This window comes from Spodoptera frugiperda, chromosome 26, assembly GCF_023101765.2.
Source record: "Spodoptera frugiperda isolate SF20-4 chromosome 26, AGI-APGP_CSIRO_Sfru_2.0, whole genome shotgun sequence".
Classification (NCBI taxonomy): Eukaryota; Metazoa; Arthropoda; class Insecta; order Lepidoptera; family Noctuidae; genus Spodoptera; species Spodoptera frugiperda.
The window spans coordinates 9931856-9941878 of NC_064237.1; the positions used below are offsets into that span (position 1 = coordinate 9931856).

General features: G+C 34.1%; 1 long non-coding RNA gene across 1 annotated transcript; it reads right to left on the minus strand.

Annotated features, from left to right (window-relative positions):
* Window positions 1-1790: 1790 nt before the first annotated feature.
* Window positions 1791-2575, minus strand: LOC126912478 (uncharacterized). Its single transcript, XR_007707179.1, has 2 exons — window positions 2328-2575; window positions 1791-1909 (listed from the first exon to the last, which is right to left on the minus strand). It is a non-coding gene; the product is annotated as an uncharacterized LOC126912478 (long non-coding RNA).
* Window positions 2576-10023: the final 7448 nt, after the last annotated feature.

Consider the following 10023-nt stretch of genomic DNA (forward strand, 5'->3'; position numbering starts at 1 on the left):
TAATGCAATCTTTTAAAAATGGCGCTATGTAATTTTTTTATTCACCAGTGCATTAAGACCTATTTGAAATTACTTAGCAATAATGTAAGAAGGATGATTAATGATTAAAATAACTAATGCTATCGTCAGCGCATTAATTTAATTATTTATAGTGTTCTAGATTGTTATTCTAGACCTTAAATGCCGAGGATTATTACCGAATGTTTCATTCATTTAAATTATTTCAACCTTTAGACAGATCTCGATCTAAATGTATCTTGATAGTTTGGTAAATATTGAATTATTTCGGTATTAGTTCAGTTATATCATAGCATTCTAGTAATTCTTAGAATAAGTAGACTGATGTTCCAAGTCTTATCACATTCTAATATAGATTTTAATTTAAGATGCTCGATTTTCAGATATGCAAATGCCTATCGATTGGATAAAAATTGTCCTCATTAACTGGTCTAATGGACTTGTAGATTTATTTATGGAATAGGTGACAGATGAGCAGACAGATGTTCAGATCATTTAGTGGTTAGTGTGTCTTCATTATTATCATCATATCAGCCACAAGATAACCACTGCTGTCCATAGACCTCCCTTAATGACTTTCAGATCGACAAATGTGATTTAGTGCCGTGCTAATCACAGAATAGATAAAGAGAGTAGAAATGAAATAGTTCCTGATTTGTATCAGAACGCGTGTCGCCGTTTCTCCCACCCTTTAATTTCACTACAAGCAAGAGACCAATGCCTGAGCGGATTACCCCCACAAATAAATAACACACATTTAAATCTCGAATTTGCTATTGGTTGTCACACAAACGCAATGACTGCATTTGACGTACACTCTAACACGCATAAAAACTCATGTATGCTAGGGCGAGAGAAAGGTCGATTGTTGATATCGATAAAATTTAAGTCATTTTGTTTTTGTTTTACAAGTATTGTTGAATATTGTGAAATTGTATTCATACGAAATAGAAACCAAGTAATAAAAGTAAAATAAATAAAAAATACACAACTGAATTTTAAAACCAATTTTATTACTCAATAAGTTCAAAATAAGTAAAAAATTCAATCAAAGGCACTTTTGAACGTCAAAACTAATATAATAATGTTAATAACGTCTGTCTGTCGGTCAGCCCTCTAGTGAAGCTATTTGCTCGTTCCAAAGTGTAGATTCCTATGGAGAAGAACGAGCAATAAACTCCATAGGTTAATCTTTTTCAATCAGATTTACAATACAATTCTTGGTTACATTGCTTTTCTTTGCATCGATTGCTTCAACTATGTGAGAACAATGTAAAACTAATATTCAGTCAAAGCGATAGAAAAAAAACCTTAAGAACAACAAAATTAATACAGTCTGGAGCTGACCAGTCCCAGTTGACAGCGCTCGTTCACCAACATGGCACGTACACCAGCACCGTCCAACTCAACCATGTTGCAGGGAATCGAACGATCCAACGCCCGTGCCACCGCCAATGAGACCTTTGAGTGAGCATGACAACTCTAAGCTGACACAAATGCATTCTACTAGTCTAATTCAATTTTAGCTAATGCAGGGCTCTCACATTTACAATAATTTGTATAAAGTACAGAACATATTGAAATAACATGGTTATATTATTTAATTTTTTCGTTTTTTAAATTTACAAAAGATGATATTTTAAATATCGCCATTTAAAATAATATAAATAAAATTTTCTAAAATAAAATCAGTTTACTTACTGAATTACACATTGTGATATATTTGTGCGGATAAACGCCTAATTTTAAGTTTATTTTCCCTGACTTTGTTATTATGTAATTATCAACATCGAAATGTTGCGAACGAATTATGCTACATTTAGTAGGAATCCAATTAATTCTACCAGTTGTGTCAATCCACAATTTTCTTACACCTGGATCTGTTGGAAACCTAAAACATAATAATATTAAAATAAATCATATGTTACATTCTATAAAAAAAAACATAAAACTCACTCAAAATCTATATTACTAATTAGTCGTAATAAATAATATTATTTTAATTATAAAGTGTGCTATTGATTATAATAGACTGTATCATAGTAACAATCGACATTGATTACAAATTTGCCCAACACTATCGATGTCATAGATTTTGTAGAAATGAATTTTTGTTTCGGTACTCGGGACTCTCGCAATGGACGTAATACATTGCGCGATTGCTCACGTAGTGCAAGATTGTACTCATCTATCGCAAGCAATGTATTACTATTAGTCTGCTTGCGATTATATCGTTTTTGTCTATAAAATTCATAATGCTAATGTTATAATTACAAATATCACAAGTATTTTAATGTTTTTGGACTTACCGGTGAAAAGAAATTCCTTCTCGTGCTATGCTACACACCTGGCTTCTTTTCCGACACGTTACAATAGCGCAAGACGGCATAATATAATATTTTTGCGGAGATACGTACGCTGTCAAAACATGACAGCGATTGCTAGCCGGTAAGTATGAACATTTGAGCGTTAAGACAGCGCTATGCACGTTCGTTCGCACCCTCGGCGCGCGTGGCCCGCCCACAAGGCCAATCCAGTCTCTTTCTTTTATCCATGGTGCTAATGATAAATTGATTAATGTAATAATATGAATGAACTAATAAAACAAATTGATAACATTATTATAAGCTGTAACAAATTAAGCGTATACAAGCTAATTAACGATTCCAAATTAATTACCGGAAGTGTTAATACAATAAATACGGAAATGACGTCACAATTGGTATGCAAACAAAGTGCAGAGTTGATTGTTAATTAAGAACATTATTCGCGTATTGGTTTCGCTGCTCGATGTCCAAAATATTGGAAATATCATCTGCGAGAGTGTTTTTAATTAAAATCATAACGTAAAATATTATTACGATGTAATAACATGTCATTTAATCCCATTAAAAGATAGGAAAAGGTACGCAAATCACGCTAATATTATAAAAGTGAAAGTTTCTTTGTTTGTTTGTCCATCAATAACGCTGAAACTACTGAACGGATTTTCATGAAATCTGTTATACCCAACGTATTTTCACTAACCAGATGGCGCTGAAACTATCGTTCTTTGTTCAAAAATGAATTAGCAAGTGTTACATCAATGGACGTTCAATCTTTGACAGTTGCTGTGATTGGTCAAAAAAACTTCTTCCTTTTTGAGGGGGGAAATCATCCAGCGACTTCATCTGCCTTAGGCGAGGCGAGAGAGAGTGTGAAACTATTACTGACTAAAAACCACCCCGTTTCTACAACTGTTTTTCGAGCCGGAGTCCCCGGTAAACCCGGAGCTGCGGACTACCTAGTTAGTCCGCAGCTCCGGGATAGACATTAGCGCTATCCGGTGAGCAAAAAACTTTAGCCCCATTGCAGACTCCATGCATGCTATTCTATTTACCTAATATACCTATACCGATGTCTAGAGAATTATGTAGACTTTATATATGTCTGTATACCCAATAAAACAAGTTCAACCAGCAAAAATGTAGGTGAACCAGACATGGGACTTATTTATTCATCGATCTACGTATGTTCAGTTCCCAGTTTATTTTACTACGCAGATGCGATCTCCGCATTCATGAATCCGAATGTTCCTTGCTATTATTGCCGACGATTTACCGTACATTGCTGCGGTAGAACGAGTTCACAAAATAAAATGCTAAATGTAGCCAGCATTGGATTTTGTGAGAGTATTCATGTAGTTTATTTTAAAGTAATGTCCGTTTTATGAGATTTTAAATTTGCCTATAGATAGAAGAATGATTTATTATATTCTTGTATATTTTGTTTGAACGTAAAATTATATTATTTATGTTTTTGCTTGACCGTATAAAATTTGAATAAATCGTATCATTTCTTTGATCCATCATATTATTATCTTACTTCTAATTCAATAAATTTTCTTCATTTTCAGTTATAAAAAGAACTATGAAATTATGTCATTTTTTATTTGAATACGCACCTTGTTTACAAGATACAAGCCTTGCCTTCGCTGAAAACGGCGAGATAATATCACAAAGACAAGACAACACAACATCTATTAAAGTACTCAATTCAAATACCAACCCGACCCTTGCAATTTGCCCATAATTGTAGCACTAACGTTCAATAATGTACCCATTTGCGTTAAAACGATCCGTCTACTAAATTAACACTAATTAATCACCCATTCTTAGGCATTAACTTAATCTATACCTAGAGATAAACTTCAGTCTAGAATCTACATCAGTTGTGTACCCTAGAATTAGGTTTTCATGTGAAACGTAATGAATGTTGTGGATTTTGAACTAGTTTGAAAGTACCGATGCTTTCTTTATTTTATTTTGTTTTTGTTTTTGGCTATTAATAGTGGACCTAGCATTTATTTTTTATGGTATTAGCCGGTATACGAGCAGAAAGATTACCTGATGGTAAGCAATTTCCGTCCATAGACACCCGAAACACCAGAGGCGTTACATGTATTAGCCGGTTTTTGGTGGTTAGGAATTTAATGGTTGTTAAGGAATCGGGAATTGAGAAGAGTGGGAGAGAAGGGGGAAGGTAATTGGGCCTCCTGTAACCTCAAAAACACAACACAAGCATTTCTTTCACGTCGGTTTTCTGTGAGACCGTGGCCCTATCTTATCACTCCGGCCGAGCCAAACGAAGCATGGCTTTGCCACATTTAGCATGGGATGTTGATGACGATACTGATATGCATTTACTGAAACCCCCTCGATTGACTACATAAAGAAATGACATGTTTCACCTTCTATATTATTTTCCATCTATTTTGTCCAAGAACGGTTTCACAAATGTTTTCTTACTTTAAAAAACAGTTTAAACTTGGAAAACATGCTGGAACTAGTCTCGTAGTTGTTCAAGTTTAGATCGATTTTCGTATAAGAGTGTAATTAAAATTCTTCTGAGAAGAGGTCGCTGGCTATAAGCCAAGTAGTAGAAGCACTACGTGTTATTGCTTGCCCAAAAATGTACCTACCACAAACTATGTTTTGGTAATACAACGATTTTTTGTTAGTTTGTTTAGTGATTCGCAGATACTGTGTAAAGATTGTGTGGTTTGGTTCGTTTTTGTACTCTTTTTTGTGCTTCATCAGGGAGTTATTTATTCGATTATGGAGTGCTAGGTTCTGCTGAATGAAATAGAGCTTTCCTGAATCGTCTAGAGACAAGTAAATAGAATTAAGGTAGCATAGAAAAAGTTATTTACTATTATACACACATCAACAGCCTATAAGTAGCTACTGCTGGCCAAAGGCCTCTTCTCATACGGAGAAGGTTTGAGTATTAATCACCACGCTTGCTCAATGCAGGTTGGCGATTTTAAACTTATAATTAGAAATGATAAGCCCAGGTTTCATCGCGATGTTTTCCTTCACCGTTTATTATTTGTGTCTAAATATGCTTAGGAAGTACGTATAATTTGGAAAAAGCTACATAGCCGTTGGTAGGTTTCAAACCCGCGACCTCATACATGGGAAGCTTCTTCAGGGCTTAGACCTCCAGGCCACCACGACTATACTATTATACATAGACAGTTAATAACTCACCTTTAACAAACGTCATAGACATTTTTACAAGTCATAATACAAACAAAGACACTGCTTGCTAAATATGTTTCAAATTCGATTACCAAAGCCCATTTATTGTCTCGCTCCGAATCTCATTATAATTATTAAGAAAACGGCTGTTCAGTACAAAAGTCATCAATCCTTACAAAGCTAGAAGGGCGCGGCGCCTATTAATTTTATTATAGCGATAAAATAATAATTTAGAACGATAGCATGACCGGAAATAATATCCAGGCGCATTAAACAAAAGGTAAGTAACGGTTGCTCGTTCTTTTGGCAATATTGGGGAATTTGGCAAGGTGTGGCACTTATTATGAGCCCCGGATCCCTAGCCATAATTTTATTATACGGCCGAATTGAATTAGCCTCCGATTTTATTTTTAATCAAGTGAAGTAGCTGCCTTTGCACATTGATCGTGTTATTACATTCTTATAATGTAACCTTTAATCGTCCTTAAATTCAAAACAATAAAGTGTACAATCGAATACTTAAGGGCACTGGACATTTGAGTCGAGTTAATTATTGGGATAAAATTCCAGTGGCGTTTTTGTAATGGTTAATTTTAGCTGCTAAGGCTTTGTGACGGACTTTGACCCAGAAACGGTGTTGGGTAAGATAATAAGTTTGCTAATCTGATCGATAGAAATATGAGAGCGGAAAACTGAAGGACATAAATTTTCTTTATTTTAGGTTATTTAGAAAGAAACGTCTTTATCTTTTACTTAGTAAAATCTTGGGTTAGGCGTTGGTTGTTTATTATCTCATTAAAGATTCTATATGATATAGGGAGTTTTTAAGTGTAGCAGGTTACAGAACAAATAACAGGTTCGTATTATACTAAGTATAAAGGCGACGAGTAACTTATACTAGTCATTAGAAACTTTTCTGATTATCCCTTTGAAAATACTAACTCATTCTATTACTTAGTCTTTGACTAAATTAAAACAAAACTACAAAGTACTTTGATCTACTAAAACTTTAGGACGAACAATGACTTACACCCCAATTCTTCGACCAAAAACTTTGCGACAAAGAAAATAAAACCTTCATCGAAAATTATATTCACATTGTTTCCACAGTTCACGAGGAATGGGAAGGAATATTCGAATATCTACCAAGGCACATTAATCAATATACACACAACTCATAATATCTTTATTTGTAACTTCCTAGACTTATTTTCTGGATAATATATTGTGAGTATAAGGAAATACAATGATGCACGCTTCACGATACTTTCTTTAGTCGAATGTCGTGGTTGATGAACCCTTTCCGCGCGGCGTAAAAGCAATAAATTATACCATAATGAAGCCGGGGCCCTACCACTGGTTTCGGTGATTGATTTGTAATAAACTCTCATGGAGTTTTTGTGGGATAAGCTATTTGGTATTTTCTTTGGGTAGCTGAATGATACAGAAGCGGTTTTTTTTATAATGTGGAGTTTGTAGATATCGTTTGTCTAAGGGAATGATTTTTTGCTTCTGTGTTTTCGAAAATACTGTGGATTTTATACTGTGAGATCTTTCTGTCTTACGTAGCTTTATGTTGTAAACTTAAACATAAATATTTTTGTTATAATTTTACTGAGCTTCTCAATCACGATACAGTTATGGTTTGTTCTAAAATTAATCCTATGCCTTTGAACTTTACTCTTAACTTCATCGTAATGACATTTTAAAAACTTCTTGGAAAGACATCTACTAAAGACGAAATAAATCAGACTAATCGTGCACTTAATAAAGTGCTAAATGAGAGCACTATGTCCAGCTTAATTGACCAGAATGTACTTTATTTAAGTCATTAAAAACTTACATTATTGTTTCGCTATCGCAGAGATTAAGTCGCCAGTTTGGCAATGGAAGAACATTATCGCCGCAAATAACTTTATTACTTGGCAGTTTGTTATTTAAAATTTAAATAAACTATAAACGTGCCAAGTGTGAAGTGAGTTAATGTGTCCACATAAAATTTAGGTCACCATTGTCACTTTGTTCTTGTAAAAATACTGGAAACTGATGTGAGTACAGAATATTTGCTCAGTATAAAGATTAGTTCAAACTGCAATATATTTTTACCATTTTGTCTATCAATAACAATATTAAGTATGGGAGAGCCATGCTTCAGTGCGAATGAGTCGGCTCGATCTGTCTGCTCGTTTACCGGCTTATATCATAAAAAAATCTTAGTTTTAGTTTATTGAACTCAATTTTTTTATTTAGTAAATCTACTTATGTTACTTAAAGAGTAAGTAAAACTGTCACTATCTTATAAATGCCAACCGTTGCCGATAGATGGCGGTACGGTAGACAATATTAACCTTCCACCAAATCTTATTAAGCCTACTGAACTTGCCTACGTCCGTGACCCAATTCATAAGTGGAAGGAATAAAAAATATAGCAATACGTCTGTGTTTTAAGATAGAGTAATCAAAAATGTATGTTATCTACGCAGTAATACAATATATTATGTTTTCTAGAATCTCGTCATAAACTGGAAGATGTCCTTTGCTGAACAAAGGCATTTATTGCCATTTGGCTAGGTACTTATGGATGATAATTAGGTCATTGCAAAACTAAGACTTAATGTCGTGGTGGCCCGAAGGTTTAAGACGCCAGTTTCTCACGCATCAGGGTGTGGTTTCAAAACTACCAACGGTTTATCGTTGGTAGTTTTAAAATTAGCAGCTATGATATTTTCCGAGTTATGTGTACTTTCTAAGATTATTTAGACATTACATAACATAACGATGAAGGTAACTATCGTGAGGAAACCTGGGCTGTAAGTTTGAAATCGCCAACCCGCATTGGGCAAGTGTGGTGGTTAATATTCAAACCTTATTCGTGCGAGAAGAGGCTTTGGTCAGCAGTGGCCACTTATAGGCTGTTTATGTATATAAAGCTAATGCCCGAATACTCAAACGCTGCTCAATTTTAAGACGCTCTCAAATGTAGTACTGTCACTATCAATTCTTTATAAAATGACAGAGATAGCATGATATTTAAGTACAACTTAAAATTGAGTAGCGTTTGAGTATTCGGATGTAAGAGACGCTGTCAGTATTATAAGATACTTACGTTGACAAAATAAATAATATTTGTATTCGTATTATACATAGATAGCTGAATTTCCTACATAGAAATTCGAAACTACAGTACGCAGCGAAATATCACTAAACGACTCACCTTTAGCTAATAGTAGGGGACGGCGAACTCTTAGCACAGCTCGCTGCCGGGAACCATTCGGATGATGGATGACCGCCAATGAGGCTCAAGTAGTGAATATTAAGAATTATTTATCAAAACTGTTGCGATAAGGAAAATAATATACCTTTTTGTTGTGAATCGGGTGAAGACGCCATTGTATTTATTAGTCTTCTGTTCTATTGAATGAAAATTGGTAAGTTTTAGTTTTAGAGACAAGTTTATTGTTTAGTTTAATTTATTATTTGTCTTTGTAAGTTTTAGTGCTGCTTTCAGAGACATTCAGTGGTAATCATTAAATTAATTCTTAGTAATAGAAGAAGACAAATATGTAAATAGATTTTGTTTTTCAAACACTAATCAAATGTATTGGTTAGAATTATTTGCAATACATACATTTGTATGTTTGTGCGTGATTATCTCGCGCTTGGCTGAACCGATTTTCATGCGGTTTCCAGAATAGCATTTTTCATAATAAGGAGACGATTTTAGCGATAATACTTAACTTAAAAAAATTAAGGCGGTAAAGAAAATAGAAAGCGGTCCCCTTTAAAAAAAATTGTTGTTATTGAAAGATTTCTACTCCGTACTGATACCTAAGATTCATGAACATGTTTTTCTAGATAAAACTTTGAACTGCTTCTCAAACTGTGGCGATGAAATTGTAACATGAATAGCGGGACTTGTTTCCGAAGATTGTGAAGACAAAGTTGTATGATATTTTGCATAATAATGTACATATCTCACTGTAATATTGGTGTGATAGAATTTCTTTTTTCCTTGAATAACTTGTAGTCTTTAAGACATTATACGCAGTTTTAATTAGTTATAATATCGCACTTTACTCTACTATTATAAATGTGAAAGCTTGTTCGTTTAGATATGTTTGGAAGTTTGTCAGTCAGTCACGTTGAAACTACTGATTCTAATGAATTTTCGTATACAGACAGGGTATCCGCTGACTTGGGTGATAGTATTTAAGAAATAAGTAATTAATAATTGTACAATAGATCTAGACCTCAAATTCTCCAAAGATTGACATTTTGTAGAGTGTGATAATATAGAAAGCGGAGCTCTGGAGCAAATGAAGAGACGTCGTGTGATTCTTAATTAAGTGTCTCTTATGCAACTAACATAAGGGTGAGGTGTCACACACACTACAATTATTGAAAGCCAGACTTTATTTAACAGCTCCATTGAAAAGAAGCTATAAATAATAACATACTTTACTTTCTAAATAATAACAGTGCA